This window comes from Balaenoptera borealis (assembly GCF_965194805.1).
Source record: "Balaenoptera borealis genome assembly, chromosome: 10".
Taxonomy (NCBI): domain Eukaryota; kingdom Metazoa; phylum Chordata; class Mammalia; order Artiodactyla; family Balaenopteridae; genus Balaenoptera; species Balaenoptera borealis.
In genome coordinates, this window is record NC_138874.1 from 98,180,205 (window position 1) to 98,196,758 (window position 16,554).

Consider the following 16,554-nt stretch of genomic DNA (forward strand, 5'->3'; position numbering starts at 1 on the left):
AATTTTCCCAAAATCAATTGAATCACATTTCTTGATTTGGGGCCTTGGAATCTGCCTTTTTAACAAGTGCTACACAATGAAATTGAATATGTACTGAACAAGTGCAATAAGAAATCAATGGGGAGATACAAGTGAGAACTGGAGAAATGGCGGTAGTGATGAGGGAAGAATTAGATTAACTCCAGCAACTGGGTACCATGAGGAATTTAGAGTATTATTCCTAGCCTCATGATATGAGTTGCTGACCAAAGCCTCAGGCATACAAAATATTTGGAAGCATGAAACAAGATAAATATGATTAATTATTAACATGAGTAGTTCAGATGACAAGTACTCAAAGCGTTTCAAGGATGGGTGAGACAAGGGTGGAACCAAATCATCTGAGAAGAGTAATTTGGTAGGACTTAAAATATAGATGAATGTGTGGGTGAGGAAAGGGTTTTCTATATGAGGGGAAGGTAAATATAGGTAAATGTGAGGAAGTGGTAATAAATATAATGTATAGGGCTAATGAAAAATTAAATGGACAAATTGAGAATAAAGATTTCGTAAAGTCTTCGAAAAAGCAGCATAGCAAGACCTAAAACATGGGATTTCAAAGCTTCATTGTGGTGCGTTATGTCAAAAGAAATTAGAATGCACCTATATAATTCTAAAACATCATGAATTTAGCTCCCACGCTAACTCTGAGTCTCTGTTATCTCACCTCAGACTCAGCTGGGAATGTTTAGATTAAATTCTATAAAGAAGATGAGAACTGAGCAAAGACAGAATGTGTCATTTGAGACAGCAACCAAGATCCTTAGAAATTCTGCAAAAAGCTGGAATATAGAGGAAAAAAAATAGAAAGAAACATGTTGAAGTTCAGAGACTTTCCTACTTCACCTTGCCTTTCCAGCTGGGTCTCACTGGGCTACAACCCAACTACCGAAACCCAAGTGAATCCTCATCAGTTATCTGTATGTGCAGTAGGATCAACTACACAGCTTAGTTTTGTACACTCCTGTAGCTAAATGGGAACAGGCAGCCTCGCTCATTTTATGTTAACCTAAAACACAATCACACGATCACATTCTTTCTCAGTGTCTTAGATTGCATTTAATAATTCTTAAACTATATCCCAGATCTCTTAGGAAACCCACAGAAGATCAAACACTAGTTTTATATATTTTCATCTTGTAATACCAGAAAAAAAAAAAGAATATTCTCTTTCCAATCCTCAGCCAAATTGATCTCATCCTTCATATCACTCCAGGCTCTGGGGTTGCATTAGAGGTTGAGACAATGCATGAGACTCATGTGTGAACTGCCAGATGGAAGTAATATGGAATGTGTTGGGAGTCCTTACTGAATATTTCAGAGGTATAAGTTGGAAGAAATGCTTGTTCCTGTGTCTGTGCTCTATCTACATCTTGTAGCAAGGCCAAGATCCCATCTCACCTCTAACGTAAGGATACTATCAGCATTTCTTCTGGATGCTGATCTGTGTATCACCTCATTACCTGAATGCTCATACTTTATACCAAAGCTGAACACTGTTCTATGCTGACCATAGTGGAAACTTGTTGTATTATTTTTTTAAGTTTCACCATTGGATTCTCAAATAACATCTTCTGGGTGATCCTACCTTTAGTTTCAGAAATGGGTATGGGAAGTAGGCCTAAGCCAATCAGCACAGTGTATCCCTCTAGACACAAAAACTGTTCAGGGCTTGTAATGGAATTCAAATATAGGCAATCAGAGCTCATTTCAGAACGTGGTTGAATGGACCAGAAGAAAGACATGATGTTACTTTCTCTTGGATTTAATCTATTGTGATATAGCTCGGGCCTGCCACTGCAGGCTCACTATGTGTCAGGGTAAAAACCTTCTGAGAATGAGGCCAACACAAAGGTAGACCCCCAATATAGAAAGTGCATTGATGGTGTCATTTAATCCCCAAATCCTGTTAGAAGCCAATCTAACCCTAGACGTTTCCATTTTCTAGTCTATGAGTAGCAGTGCTACTTTATGCTTAACCCATTTTAACAGCTTTATTGAGGCACAATTAATATACAAAAACTGCACATATCTACTATGTACAATCTGATGATTTTGGACACAAACAAACACCCTGATACCATCACTACAATCAAGGTAATAGATACATCCACCACCTCCTAAAGTTTCCTTGTGTCCCTTTGTTTGTATTTGTTTACTTTTTTGGTAAGAACACTTCACATGATATCTATCCTCTTAACAAATTTTGAAGTGCACACCACCTGTGTTGTTAACTATAGGAGCTGTGTTGTAAGCAGCTCTCAAGGACTTATTCATTGAATGTAATTGAAACTTTAAATCCATTGAACAACAGCTCCCCTTTTCTCCCACCCTCTCCAGACCCTGGTAACTACTATCACATTCTCTGCTTCTATGAATTTGACTACTTTAGATTTCTCATATAAGTAGAATCATGTAGTTTTTGGCCTTCCATAACTGGCTTATTTCACTTAGCATCATGTCCTCCAGGTTTATCCATGTTGTCTCAAATGGCAGGATTAAGACTGAACAATATTCCACTGCATGTCTTCTACAATTTCTTTGTGTATTAATCTGTCAATGGACACTTGGGTTCTTTCCATATCCTGACTATTGAGAATAATATTGCAATAAAGATGAAACCTAGATATCTCTTCAAAACCTTGATTTCAATTATTTTGGATATATACCCAGAAGTGGGATTTCTGGATCATAAGGTAGTTATCACCTCACACCTTTTATAATGGATACTATCAAACAAGGACGGAGGGAGGATGGGAAGAAGGGAGGGGGAGAGAGAGAGAGAGAGACAAGTGTTGGTGAAAATGTGGAGAAATTGGAACTCTGTTAATGCAAATGTAAAATGGTACAGTGGCTATTGAAAACAGTACGGAGGTGTCAGAAAAAAAACTGAAAATGCTTAACTCATTGTTTTGTCATTGACTAAAACAGCCTCAATTGATATGCTGAGGTTGTTATGAATCAAAAGCATTTCCTACCTTGCTTTTTATCATTATTTCAGTAACACCACATATTTGAAATTTATATTCTGTATGTAATAGTTTGTTTCATTTTAGCTCAATGCTTTTTAAATCTCCCTTGAATCGTCTCCTTGACCATGGACTATAAACCAACAATTAAAACTTGAAGTTGCCACTTAAAGAGCCTCCCAGTTTAACTCCATTGTACATCAGATTTTTTAAAAATTGATAACCACTCACTAATGCCTCAGCTTCGTGACTCTGCTTTCTTACAAGAATTTCCTGTAAGACTTTTGCACTTCTGATCCTTGGATGCTGAATCTCCTGGTCACTCAGTCATCATTTTACCCTCTAAAAATAAATACATAGAACCCATTTCCTAAATCCTCAGTGCTACCTGGAAAATCATAACAATTATACTTCACATTGATTTTTGTCATGTCCAGCTATGTCAGATCAGGCTTTATAATGGTTAACCCAGTGACCAGGGCCAAAGGCTAGAATATGAAATGGGGATACAAATAAATGCTCACAGCAATAATATTCTTTTTTCCACCAGTGAAATGAGGTTACAACATGACAACATGAAGCAAACATCTATAATAATGTGTTAAATCCAGAATGAAGAATAATTTCTCCAATTAAATGAGTGGAGAGGGTAGATTTAGAAGGCTTGAAATCTTTATCTGGCTCTTTACTAATATTATTATGGAGAAAAAGATGAAGAAAGAGTAGATTTTAAAAACAGACTCTTAGAGAGGAAACCTTCAAGATGGCAGAGGAGTAAGACATGGAGATTGCCTTCCTCCCCACAAATATATCAGCAATACATCTACATGTGCAACAACTCCTACAGAACACATACTGAACACTGGCAGAAGACCTCAGACTTCCAGACAGGGTCTTGGTGCTCTGGCCGGGTGTCAGGCCTGAGCCTCTGAGGTGGGAGAGCCGAGTTCAGGATATTGGTCAGCCAGAGACCTCCCGGCCCCACATAATATCAAATGGTAAAAGCTCTCCCAGAGATCTCCATCTCAACACTAAGACCCAGCTTCACTCAACGACCAGCAAGCTACAGTGACGGACACCCTATGCCAAACAACTAGCAAGACAGGAACACAACACCACCCATTAGCAGAGAGGCTGCTTAAAATCATAAAAAGTTCATACACCCCAAAACACACCAGCAGACGTGATCCTGCCCACTAGAAAGACAAGATCTAAACTCATCCACCAGAACACAGGCACCAGTTCCCTCCACCAGGAAGCCTACACAACCCACTGAACCAACCTTACCCACTGGGGGCAGACACCAAAAACAACATGAACTACGAACCTGCAGCCTATGAAAAGGAGATCCCAAATGCAGTAAATTAAGCAAAATGAGAAGACAGAGAAATACACAGCAGATGAAGGAGCAAGGTAAAAACCCACCAGACCAAACAAATGAAGAGGAAATAGGCAGTCTACCTGAAAAAGAATTCAGAGTAATGATAGTAAAGATGATCCAAAATCTTGGAAATAGAATGGAGAAAATACAAGAAATGTTTAACAAGGACCTAGAAGAACAAAAGAGAAAACAAACAATAATGAACAAAAAAATAAATGAAATTAAAAATTCTCTAGAAGGAATCAATAGCAGAATAACTGAGGCAGAAGAACGGATAAGTGACCTGGAAGATAAAATAGTGGAAATAACTACCTCAGAGCAAAATAAAGAAAAAAGAAAGAAAACAATTGAAGACAATCTCAGAGACCTCTGGGACAATATTAAATGCACCAACATTTGAATTGTAGGGGTCACAGAAGAAGAGAAAAAAAAGGGACTGAGAAAATATTTGAAGACATTATAGTTGAAAACTTCCCTAATATGGGAAAGGAAGCAGTCAATCAAGTCCAGGAAGCACAGAGAGTCCCATACAGGATAAATCCAAGGAGAAACACGCCAAGACACATATTAATCAAACTATCAAGATTAAATACAAAGAAAAAATATTAAAAGCAGCAAGGGAAAAGCAACAAATAACATACAAGAGAATCCCCATAAGGTTAACAGCTGATCTTTCAGCAGAAACTCTGCAAACCAGAAGGGAGTGGCAGGACATATTTAAAGTGATGAAAGGGAAAAACCTACAACCAAGATTACTCTACCCAGCAAGGATCTCATTCAGATTCGACAGAGAAATTAAAACCATTACAGACAAAGGCAAACAAAAGCTAAGAGAGTTCAGCACCATCAAACCAGCTCTACAACAAATGCTAAAGGAACTTCTCTAGGCAGGAAATACAAGAGAAGGAAAAGACTTACAATAACAAACCCAAAACAATTAAGAAAATGGTAATGGGAACATACATATTGATAACTACCTTAAATGTAAATGGATTAAATGCTCCAACCAAAACACATACACTGGCTGAATGGATACAAAAACAAGACGCATATATATGCTGTCTACAAGAGACCCACTTCATACCGAGGGACACATCCAGACTGAAAGTGAAGGGATAGAAAAAGATATTCCATGCAAATGGAAATCAAAAGAAAACTGGAGTAGGAATTCTCATATCAGACAAAAGAGACTTTGAAACAAACACTATTACAAGAGACAAAGAAGGACACTACATAATGATCAAAGGATCAATCCAAGAGGAAGATAGAACAATTGTAAATATTTATGCACCCAACATAGGAGCACTTCAATACATAAGGCATATGCTAACAGACATAAAATGGGAAATCAATGGTAACACATTCATAGTAGGGGACTCTAACACCACACTTACATCAATAGACAGATAATGCAAAATGAAAATAAATAAGGAAACACAAGCTTTAAAGGACACAACAAACAAGATGCACTTAATTGATATTTATAGGACATTCCATCCAAAAACAGCAGATTACACTTTCTTCTCAAGTGCACATGGAACATTCTTCAGGAAAGATCATATCTTGGGTCACAAATCAACTGTTGGTAAATTTAAGAAAATTGAAATCATATCAAGTGTCTTTTCCAACAACAATGCTATGAGACTAGATATCAATTACAGGAAAAATGTGTAAAAAATGCAAATACATGGAGGCTAAACAATACACTACTAAATAACTAAGAGATCACTGAAGAAATCAAAGAGGAAATCAAAAAATACCTAGAAACAAATGACAATGAAAACACAACAACGCAAAACCTATGGGATGCAGCAAAAGCAGTTCTAAGAGGGAAGTTTATAACAACACAATCCTACCTCAAGAAACAAGAAACATCTCAAATAAACAACCTAACCTTACACTTAAAGCAATTAGAGAAAGAAGAACAACAAAACCCCAAAGTTAGCAGAAGGAAAGAAATCATAAAGATCAGATCAGAAATAAATGAAAAAGAAATGAAGGAAATCATAGCACACAACAATAAAACTAAAAGCTGGTTCTTTGAGAAGATAAACAAAATTGATAAACCATTAGCCAGACTCATCAAGAAAAAAAGGGAGAAGACTCAAATCAATAGAATTAGACATGAAAAAGAAGAAGTAACAACTGACACTGCAGAAATACAAAGGATCATGAGAGATTACTACAAGCAACTATAAGCCAATAAAATGGACAACTTGGAAGAAATGGACCAATTCTTAGAAAAGCACAACCTTCCAAGACTGAACCAGAAAGAAACAGAAAATATAAACAGACCAATCATAAGCACTGAAATTGCAACTGTGATTAAAAATCTTCCAACAAAAGCCCAGGACCAGATGGCTTTACAGGTGAATTGTACCAAATATTTAGAGAAAAGCTAACATCTATCCTTCTCAAACTCTTCCAAAATATAGCAGAGGGAGGAACGCTCTCAAACTCATTCTACAAGGCCACCATCACCCTGATACCAAAACCAGACAAAGATGTCACAAAAAAAGAAAACTACAGGCCAATATCACTGATGAATATAGATGCAAAAATCCTCAACAAAATACTAGCAAATAGAATCCAACAGCACATTAAAAGGATCATACACCATGATTAAGTCAGGTTTCTGCCAGGAACGCAAGGATTCTTCAATATACGCAAATCAATCCATGTGATACACCATATTAACAAATTGAAAAATAAAAACTATATGATCATCTCAAAAGATGCAGAAAATGCTTTTGACAAAAATCAACACCGATTTATGAGAAAAACCCTCCAGAAAGTAGGCATAGAGGGAAATTACCTCAACATAATAAAGGCCATATATGACAAACCCACAGCTAACATCCTTCTCAATGGTGAAAAACTGAGACCATTTCCACTAAGATCAGGAACAAGACAAGGATGCCCACTCTCACCACTATTATTCAACAGAATTTTGGAAGTTTTAGCCACAGCAATCAGAGAAGAAAAAGAAATAAAAGGAATCCAAATCAGAAAAGAAGAAGTAAAACTGTCACTGTTTGCAGATGACATGATACTATACACAAAGAATCCTAAAGATGTTACCAGAAAACTACTGGAGCTAATCAATGAATTTGGTAGAGTAGAAGAATACAAACTTAATGCACAGAAGTCTCTTGCATTCCTATACACTAATGATGAAAAATCTGAACGAGAAATTAAGGAAACACTGCCATTTACCATTGCAACAAAAAGAATAAAATACATAGGAATAAACCTACCTAAGGAGACAAAAGACCTGTATGCAGCAAACTATAACACACTGATGAAAGAAATTAAAGATGATACAAACCGATGGAGAGATATACCATGTTCTTGGATTGGAAGAATCAACATTGTGAAAATGACTCTACTACCCAAAGCAATCTACAGATTCAATGCAATCCCTATCAAACTACCAATGGCCTTTTTCGCAGAAGTAGAACAAAAAATTTCATAATTTGTATGGAAACACAAAAGACCCTGAATAGCCAAAGCAATCTTGAGAAAGAAAAATGGAGCTGGAAGAATCAGGTCCCAGACTTCAAACAATACTACAAAGCTACAGTAATCAAGACAGTATGGTACTGGCACAAAACACAGAAATATAGATCAATGGAACAGGATAGAAAGCCCAGAGATAAACCCACGCACATATGGTCACCTTATCTTTGATAAAGGATGCAAGAATATACAATGGAGAAAAGACAGCCTCTTCAATAAGTGGTGCTGGGAAAACTGGACAGCTACATGTAAAAGAATGAAATTAGAACACTCCCTAACACGATACACAAAAATAAACTCAAAATGTATTAGAGACCTAAATGTAATGCCAGACACTTTAAAACTCCTGGAGGAAAACACAGGCAGAACATTCTATGACATAAATCACAGCAAGATCCTTTTTGACCCACCTCCTAGAGAAACGGAAATAGAAATAAAAATAAACAAATGGGACCTAATGACATGTAAATGCTTTTGCACAGCAAAGGAAACCCTAAACAAGACAAAAAGACAACCCTCAGAATGGGAGAAAATATTTGCAAATGAAGCAACTGACAAAGGATTAATCTCCAAAATATACAAGCAGCTCATGCAGCTCATGCAGCTCAATATCAAAAAAACAAACAACCCAACCCAAAAATGGTCAGAAGCCCTAAACAGACATTTCTCCAAAGAAGATATACAGATTGCTAACAAACACGTGAAAGGATGCTCAACATCACTAATCATTAGAGAAATGCAAATCAGAACTGCAATGATGTATTACCTCACACCAGTCAGAATGGCCATCATCAAAAAATCTACAAACAATAAATGCTGGAGAGGGTGTGGAGAAAAGGGAACCCTCTTGCACTGTTGGTGGGAATGTAAATTGATACAGCCACTACGGAGACTAGTATGGAGGTTCCTCAAAAAACTAAAAATAGAACTACCATATGACCCAGCAATCCCACTACTGGGCATATACCCTGAGAAAACCATAATTCAAAAAGAGGCATGTACCACAATGTTCATTGCAGCTCTATTTACAATAGCCAGGACATGGAAGTAACCTAAGTGTCCATCGACAGATGAATGGATAAAGAAGATGTGGCACATATATACAATGGAATATATTACTCAGCCATAAAAAGAAATGAAATTGAGTTATTTGTAGTGAGCTGGATGGACCTAGAGACTGTCATACATACTGAAGTAAGTCAGAAAGAGAAAAACAAATACCATATGCTAACACATATATATGGAATCTAAAAAAAAAAAAAAAAATGGTTCTGAAGAACCTAGGGGCAGGACAGGAATAAAGACACAGATGTAGAGACTAGACTTGAGGACAAGGGGAGGGGGAAGGGTAAGCTGGTACGAAGTGAGAGAGTGGCATGGACATACATACTCTACCAAATGTAAAATAGATAGCTAGTATGAATTAGCTGGGTGTTTTGTGTCCACCTAGACAGGTGGGATAGGGAGTGTGGGAGGGAGACGCAAGAGGGAGGAGATATTGGGATATATGTATATCTATAGCTGATTCACTTTGCTATACAGCAGAAACTAACACAGCATTGTAAAGCAATTATACTCCAATAAAGATGTTAAAAAAATAAATAAAAATAAAAATAAAAACAGACTCTTAGAAAGCATAATCCCACTGGAATAACTAGTCCAAAGTCCACACACAGTTTTCTCATCTGTAAAATGACAGAAAACTCATAGCATTTTTGTATAGAATCAATGAGAAATGCTAGATCAAGTTTAAGACAGAGAGAGGCAACTAGAACAATTAATTCAGCGGCTTGAGAGTGAGACACTTCTGGGTTTGAAATTTATCTCACTTGGACAAACACTTAAATTGATCCTCAATTTCCATATCTATAAAATGGGTAAAATACTAGCCTTGGAGGACTCCTAGAGAAGATCCCCACCCTCTCCTTCTGCAGTGGCCCTCTGATGTACATGCCAGGGCTGAAGTTCCCGTTTTCAATTTATCCCATTTTGCTTTCCATTCGCTTAGGATTCTTCACAGCTACTCATCCATTGAAGGTTATCCTTCTATATTCAAGAATACTTATGGATTTTCTGAATATCCTTTCTAGCATTTCAAAGGATTTGGAGTAAATAATGGAGGCTGTATTTTATGCTTGGTTCTCTGTATTGAATCAATTCCAACGTGTGCTTCAAATGGACATTTATCCTCAATTCATACCCTTCTAAGAATTGGGTTTCATTTCTTGTAAGGATTTTCCTCTAACTGCACATAACCATATCCTTTAAAAAATTTGCATTATTATCTACAGCTGCCCCCTCCTTCTGCTGGAGAGAATCTCTCATCTATATCCTGATTAACCAGCTCCTTTAGAATGAGCTTCTTAAGGAATGTGAGTAAGATTTTCTTCTAATTTCTGATATTTCCATAGTACAGGACAGGCTCATATTATCACATGTTCATGACTTATTGCTCCAAATTTAGCACCAGCAAGAGCTTCACATAGTTAATAAAGTGAAAAACAAGATTAAATTAGGGTCGATTTCCCTTAAAACAAGTGTCAACTTTGGTAGAGTCGAACCTCCCTTTCGTGTGAGATGATTAAAGATTGACAACCACTCATCCATCAGCCTAAGCTGTCTCAGTCACTCTTCAGTAAAGCTGAGGTTTGCTACATCTGCTGCCAAGCATGACAAACCCAAATCAGCTCAGGTGCAGGCTACTAAACATACTAACACACTAGCACCCAGATATAACAGCAGAAGAAACTCTTCAGAAACCTCTAGCTCAGTGATTCTTGAGACAACTTCTAGAGCAAAAATTCCAGAGCCACACTGCCACTTTTCCCACTTCACTTGTTATTTTAAAAGTATGTATATATATAACATACTTTTAAACATATAACATATATATGTTATGTATACATGTATGTTATATATACACACAAAATGTTATATACATAATATATATAACATTTTATTTAACTATATAGTATACTGTATATAAACATATATAGTATCAACTCAAAATATGCAAAAGTCTCAAGGTCTAATTATTGAAATTAGGAGGGTAGCTTGATTTAGAATCCAACCAAGAGTTCTCAGTCCATTACTCAAGTCTTTCATGTCATCATCGTCAGGATACAAAGTTAGTAATTCAGGCTCTGAGGATTTATGCAGGGTCTCCAAACACAGAAGAAAGGTTAACATGTGTTGTTTGGTTCTATTAAGATTAAGCTCAAATTTATGTTATCTCTCAAAATTCTGCATCCTCACTTTCAGAATTTTTGTTATATGATTTTTAAGAACCTGTAGAGCTAGGGTTCCCTGCTAACGATTTGCGATTCTCAAGTAACAGGTATCAATAAGGTTGTCTAGAGTTTAAAGGGAATTTATTTTCAGTCTCCTGAGTCAAGTGCTAAATTTACATATCCTCAGTCTATGGCATCAAGGTAGCATTCAGGAGTTCTGTGGTTTAGGGGACAGCTATTCCAGCTGGGCATGTGGGTATGTCCACTTTTAGTGGATCCACAGTACATAGGGCACTCATTCAATTATTCATTCATGTATACATCCATTTTAAAATTTTTACTGGAGAATTTCCTGGCAGTCAAGTGGTTAGGATTCTGCACTTTCACCGTCAAGGGCACGGGTTCAATACTTCATTGGGGAACTAAGATCCCACAACCCTCGTGGTGTGGCCAAAACAAAAACAAAAAAAAATTAAAAATAAAATTTTTACTAACATCTACAAAGTGTGAGTGTAGGAGGTACCTGGGCTAGCCCAAGTTGTTAGAAAAGACACTGGTTAAGTGGTATGTGAAAAATAATTGAATCCAGACAGCTTCTCTTATTAAAAATTACCTCCACTGTCCCTCCATAACCTCTTACTAAGAATTAAAATATATAAATAATAATTCCTCTGAAATATATATATAATGCACTAGACTATACAAATAAAAAGAGTTATTTATATATCTGTGGTGTACAAAATTACCCTTGGAAGAGGCCACATGATGACTTAACCATCCTTAGTTTGCTGGAGTGAATTTGCATTTTATTTTATTTTATTTTTTTCTTCAGCTATTTAAGGGTTAAGCATTTCTGAGACTTTTTTCTGAGACTGAAGTTTTGAGATAGAGAGGTTACTCTTCACTTCAATGAAGAATAAAAGAGCAATAGGAGGCTATGGAGAAGGAGTGGAACAGGAAGAGAGAATATCTGCTTTTTTCCTCTCTGTTTTTATTCACTTTTATTTTGAGGTATCTGGTGGATGTTAAGAAGGCTATGGCAGGCAAACAAACAGAGACTCAGATGTTGGAGACTCAGGTATGGAAGTTCTCAGCATATAGATGAGAGCAGCAGGGTGCGTTGTGACCACCTAGAGGGGTGGCATAGGGAGGGTGGAAGGGAGATGCAAGAGGGAGGAGATATGGGGATATATGTATATGTATAGCTGATTCACTTTGTTATAGAGCAGAAACTAACACGCCATTGTAAAGCAATCATACTCCAATAAAGATGTTAAAAAAAAAAAAAAAAGATGAGATCAGCGGCCAACCACGTGGATGCATTTGCTCCGGAAGGTTTTTAAAGTGAGAAGAGTTGCTCAGAAAAGTCCAATGAGGTAGACAGTGGGTCCCCATCAAAGAGGAAAATCACTCCCAGGGGTGTATTTAATTTTGTCTTCAACACATGGTCAATGATAAAGCCAAAATCTATTTTATTTTAAATCTTTTCACTAAGCCATGCTGTCCCTCAGGTCAACAAGTATTTGTTGAGTGTCTCCTATGTGCCCAACATGCATAAGCTACTTAGAGAAAGCAAAGTAAGGATAAGGCAAAGTCTTTCACCAGTCTGTAATGGTGTTGCACATATGCTAGTTGACTAGTTGCTAGTGGATATACTAATTCCCAGGCTTGGAAGTTCTTAGTCAATTTTTTTTAACTTTTTATTTTATATTGGAGTATAGTTGATTAACAATGTTATGATAGCTTCAGGTGTATAGCAAATTGATTCAGTTATACATATACATGTATCTATTCTCTTTCAAATTCTTTTCCCATTTAGGTTGTTACATAATATTGAGCAGAGTTCCCTGTGCTATGCAGTAGGTCCTTGTTGGTTATCTACTTTAAATACGGCAGTGTGTACATGTCAAACCCGAACTCCCTAACTATCCCCTCCCCCCAGTAACTGTAAGTTTGTTCTCTGAGTCTCTTTCTGTTTTGTAAGTAATTTCATTTGTATCATTTCTTTTTAGATTCCGCTTATAAGAGATATCATACAACATTTCTCTTTCTCTGTTCACTCACTATGACAATCTCTAGATCCGTCCATGTTGCTGCAAATGGCATTATTTCATTCTTTTTAATGGCTGAGTAATATTCCATTGTATATATTGCCACATCTTCTTTATCCATTCCTCTGTCAATGGACATTTAGGTTGCTTCCATGTCTTGCCTATTGTAAACAGTGCCCTTATATGCCCTCATCATTTATATCAACTCTCTCAATCATTACTTCTACCAGGAAGCCTTCTCATAGCACCACTGGTGATAATTTTAAAGCAGGTATTTTTAAAGACAAATATGACACATGAAATGTTAATTATCTTCTTATGTGTCCATATCTTAACTCAACTAAATGGAAGAGTCCTCAAATGTCCTCAACTAATCTCCTCCAATACAGGTAATTACAGAAATATTTATTGGAAGAAAAAAAGAATAATAGGCAATTTAAGTGTTATAAGTGATAAAAGTAAATAATACAATAGAAGCATTGATTAATGACTTGGCTAAGGGGTAGAAATTCTGGTGTGGACTCCAGAAATCATGAGTTCTACTTCACAAACTGATTGAATAACCAAATTATAACTACCAGGAACTCCAGTTTACACTATTCATAGGATGTAAATAAAGCTACTTTTCCTGAGCTTTGAGGGGATGAAGGAAGTTAAAATAATGCTAATAGACTCTAAAAACAGTGTATCTTCTTAATACTCCATTCTCTGTTAGACTCATTGAAATGTTTCTAGTTTGGACCTTTAACAATTCTGCACTATACCTGGGTGACTGTAGCTTAGAGAGGTCTCTAATTTTGGCAAATATTCATTAAAATGAAAGGTCACTGGAGCCCCTGGAGGAGGGTTCTGTTCAAAAAGCCAATTAGTTTAGTTCCAACCCATGACCCTATCTGCTCAGTACTATAAGGTTACTATCCTATTCTCTTTTATATTGTCTTGATTTGAAGTTAGTTTTTATTCAGTATAATATCCATGACCACAAAGATAATTTAGCTGTAATAATCAGTATTACCTGGTCAAGAATTAATTCTAGGGAAGGAAGAAGCTGGGTGTTTAGAGAACCTCAGGAAAAAAATATCCAACTATTTGGGACATGTCACTAATTTGAGGATAAAAATGAACTGTCCCATGATGGTGTCATATAGAACTCCCTCCACTGTACCTGTGAGATCCTGCTGAAAATAGTGATGGGATCCTGAGAGAAGTGATACTGATATGATGGGTTATGAAAAGCAGTATGGTTCTGGTCATGGTTCTGAATATATACAACATTTTCCTTACCTCCAAAGAATAGAGAAGGGCAGATCAGAGCCATATTTAAGGATATAGTAGACAGAACTGGTCTTTGATAAAGTTAGGTCCAGTTTGAACTCTCAGTTTCTGCATAATAAGTCACCCTCAAACTCTATCTCACAAACACTTAGCAATGCTCCCTCCCCATCCCCCTACTTACTCTCCAACTCTCCATTTGCTTGAAAGTGTCTATGACTATGTCACTTCTCCCTAGAGTACATCCATCAATATTCATACTCTATTATTTATTTTGTTTCCAATATTTGGTTATCATTCTGCTGGATTCTATGGGGGATGCAGCCCTCAAGGGCTAAGTAGGCTAGCAGGAGTAAGGTGAAAACAGTATTTGTGGTTCATTGACTATTCAGCAGTCTAAGCTATGAAATCCAACTTTTTTTATTTAACATCTATCATGATGGATGGATCATGATACAAATATCATTGTCTATAAATTTTAAGATGTAAAAGCTGAGATTCAGAGAGGTTAAATGATTGTTTCAAGGTCACAGATTTGTTACTGGTAGAGCTTTGATTTTAAAATAACTTTAAAATCCATGCTCTTTCCACTGCATTATGTTTTTAGAAGTAATTGTAAGAAAGAGTTTAAAATAATAAAATAAATATGAACGATTGTAGATGAAAGTGGGGTAGATCAGAGGAGATGTAACTCAGCTGGTTCTTTTTTTCAAAGCCATATCCCTTATGTCTGGCATAATGTCCAGACAGAATTGAGACTTGATAGGTACTTACTGAGTATATGTTCTGGCTAAAAGTGGCAGGAAGATAGAGTTTTCAAAGACGTGTGTGTCCGTGTATGCATGAAGGACTTAGAATTTGAGACTGATTTTAAAGAAAGGGAAGGATTTGGGTATGCATACATTAGGAATTAAGTGACAGAAAATGATTTCCTGGCACATGGGGACAGAACAAGCAAAGATACTGAGGCAGGAGACACTAAAGCATTTTTGAAATTGTGAATAGTCAAGTCTGAATTAATCAAATTCTTGAGAGAAACAAAATTCTCATATTAGAATTTCAGATCATAGCCTACCTGTATATAAATAAGGAGAGTGAAACTTTTAGGATAAGAGCCATCCTATTGTAACTAGAACCTCTCCATGCACGGAGTGTCACAGATAAATCTATCTCTGAGGATTCCCCACACCAGTGGTTCTCACTAAAGTCCTCTTGGGACACCTCAGGTAGCCACATGAATTGGCCAAATACAAATAAGACATCTCTTTGAAGCGTGCATTCATCTTAAAAGTGCCAATGATTTTGCATTTATTCATGTTTGATTTAGTATAGAAATGTTTCTCTCTGATCATTGAGCAAAATGATCAGCCCTGGGAAAATGAGCCATATCTCCCAGTGACTTCATGTCCTCTGTGACAAACTGCCTATACAACAATGAAGACCCAATATGCTGGATGGAGTCTGGTTGCATAGGGATTCAACTTGCTTCCCTGAGAGACATACCTTTCACTCAGGAAAACAAAACAAAATAAAATGTGTGTGACCTGTATTTGTTATTCATATTTAGAAAAATTAAAATACATTTTAACAACATTATTGAGATGTCTTTCACATAAAAAACTGTATATGTTTAAGGTATACAACCTGATGTTTTGATATATGTATATATTGTGAAAATATCATCACAATCAAGCTGAACAACTAATCTATCACCTCTACATAGTTACTATTTTTGGGATTTCTGTGTGTGTGTGTGTCTGTGTGTTGTGAGAAGACTTAATTTAATTATCCTCTTGGCAAATTTCAAGAATACAATACAGTATTGCTAATTTTTATCATCATGCTATACATTAGACCTACAAAACTCATTCATCTGACACTTTGTACCTTTTGACCAATATCTCTTCTTTTCCCACTTGTATCCCATGGCGACTACCATCCTAGTCTCTGCTTTTATGAGTTTGACTATTTTAGATTCCTCACAAAAGTGGGAACTCACGGTTTTGGCCTTCCTGTGTCTGGCTTATCTCACTTAGCACAGAGTCCTCCAGATTCACCAGTGTTGCCGCAAATGGCTGGATTTCCTTCTTTCA

The 16,554-nt window shown here is 36.6% G+C and overlaps 1 protein-coding gene across 8 annotated transcripts in view; it reads right to left on the reverse strand.

Annotated features, from left to right (window-relative positions):
* The window catches only part of LOC309636184 (uncharacterized protein), a gene marked incomplete at its 5' end in the record, with an annotated part of 720,691 nt that overhangs the window by 323,661 nt on the left and 380,476 nt on the right, over nt 1-16,554 (reverse strand). The gene's annotated exons all lie outside the window — the stretch shown is intronic.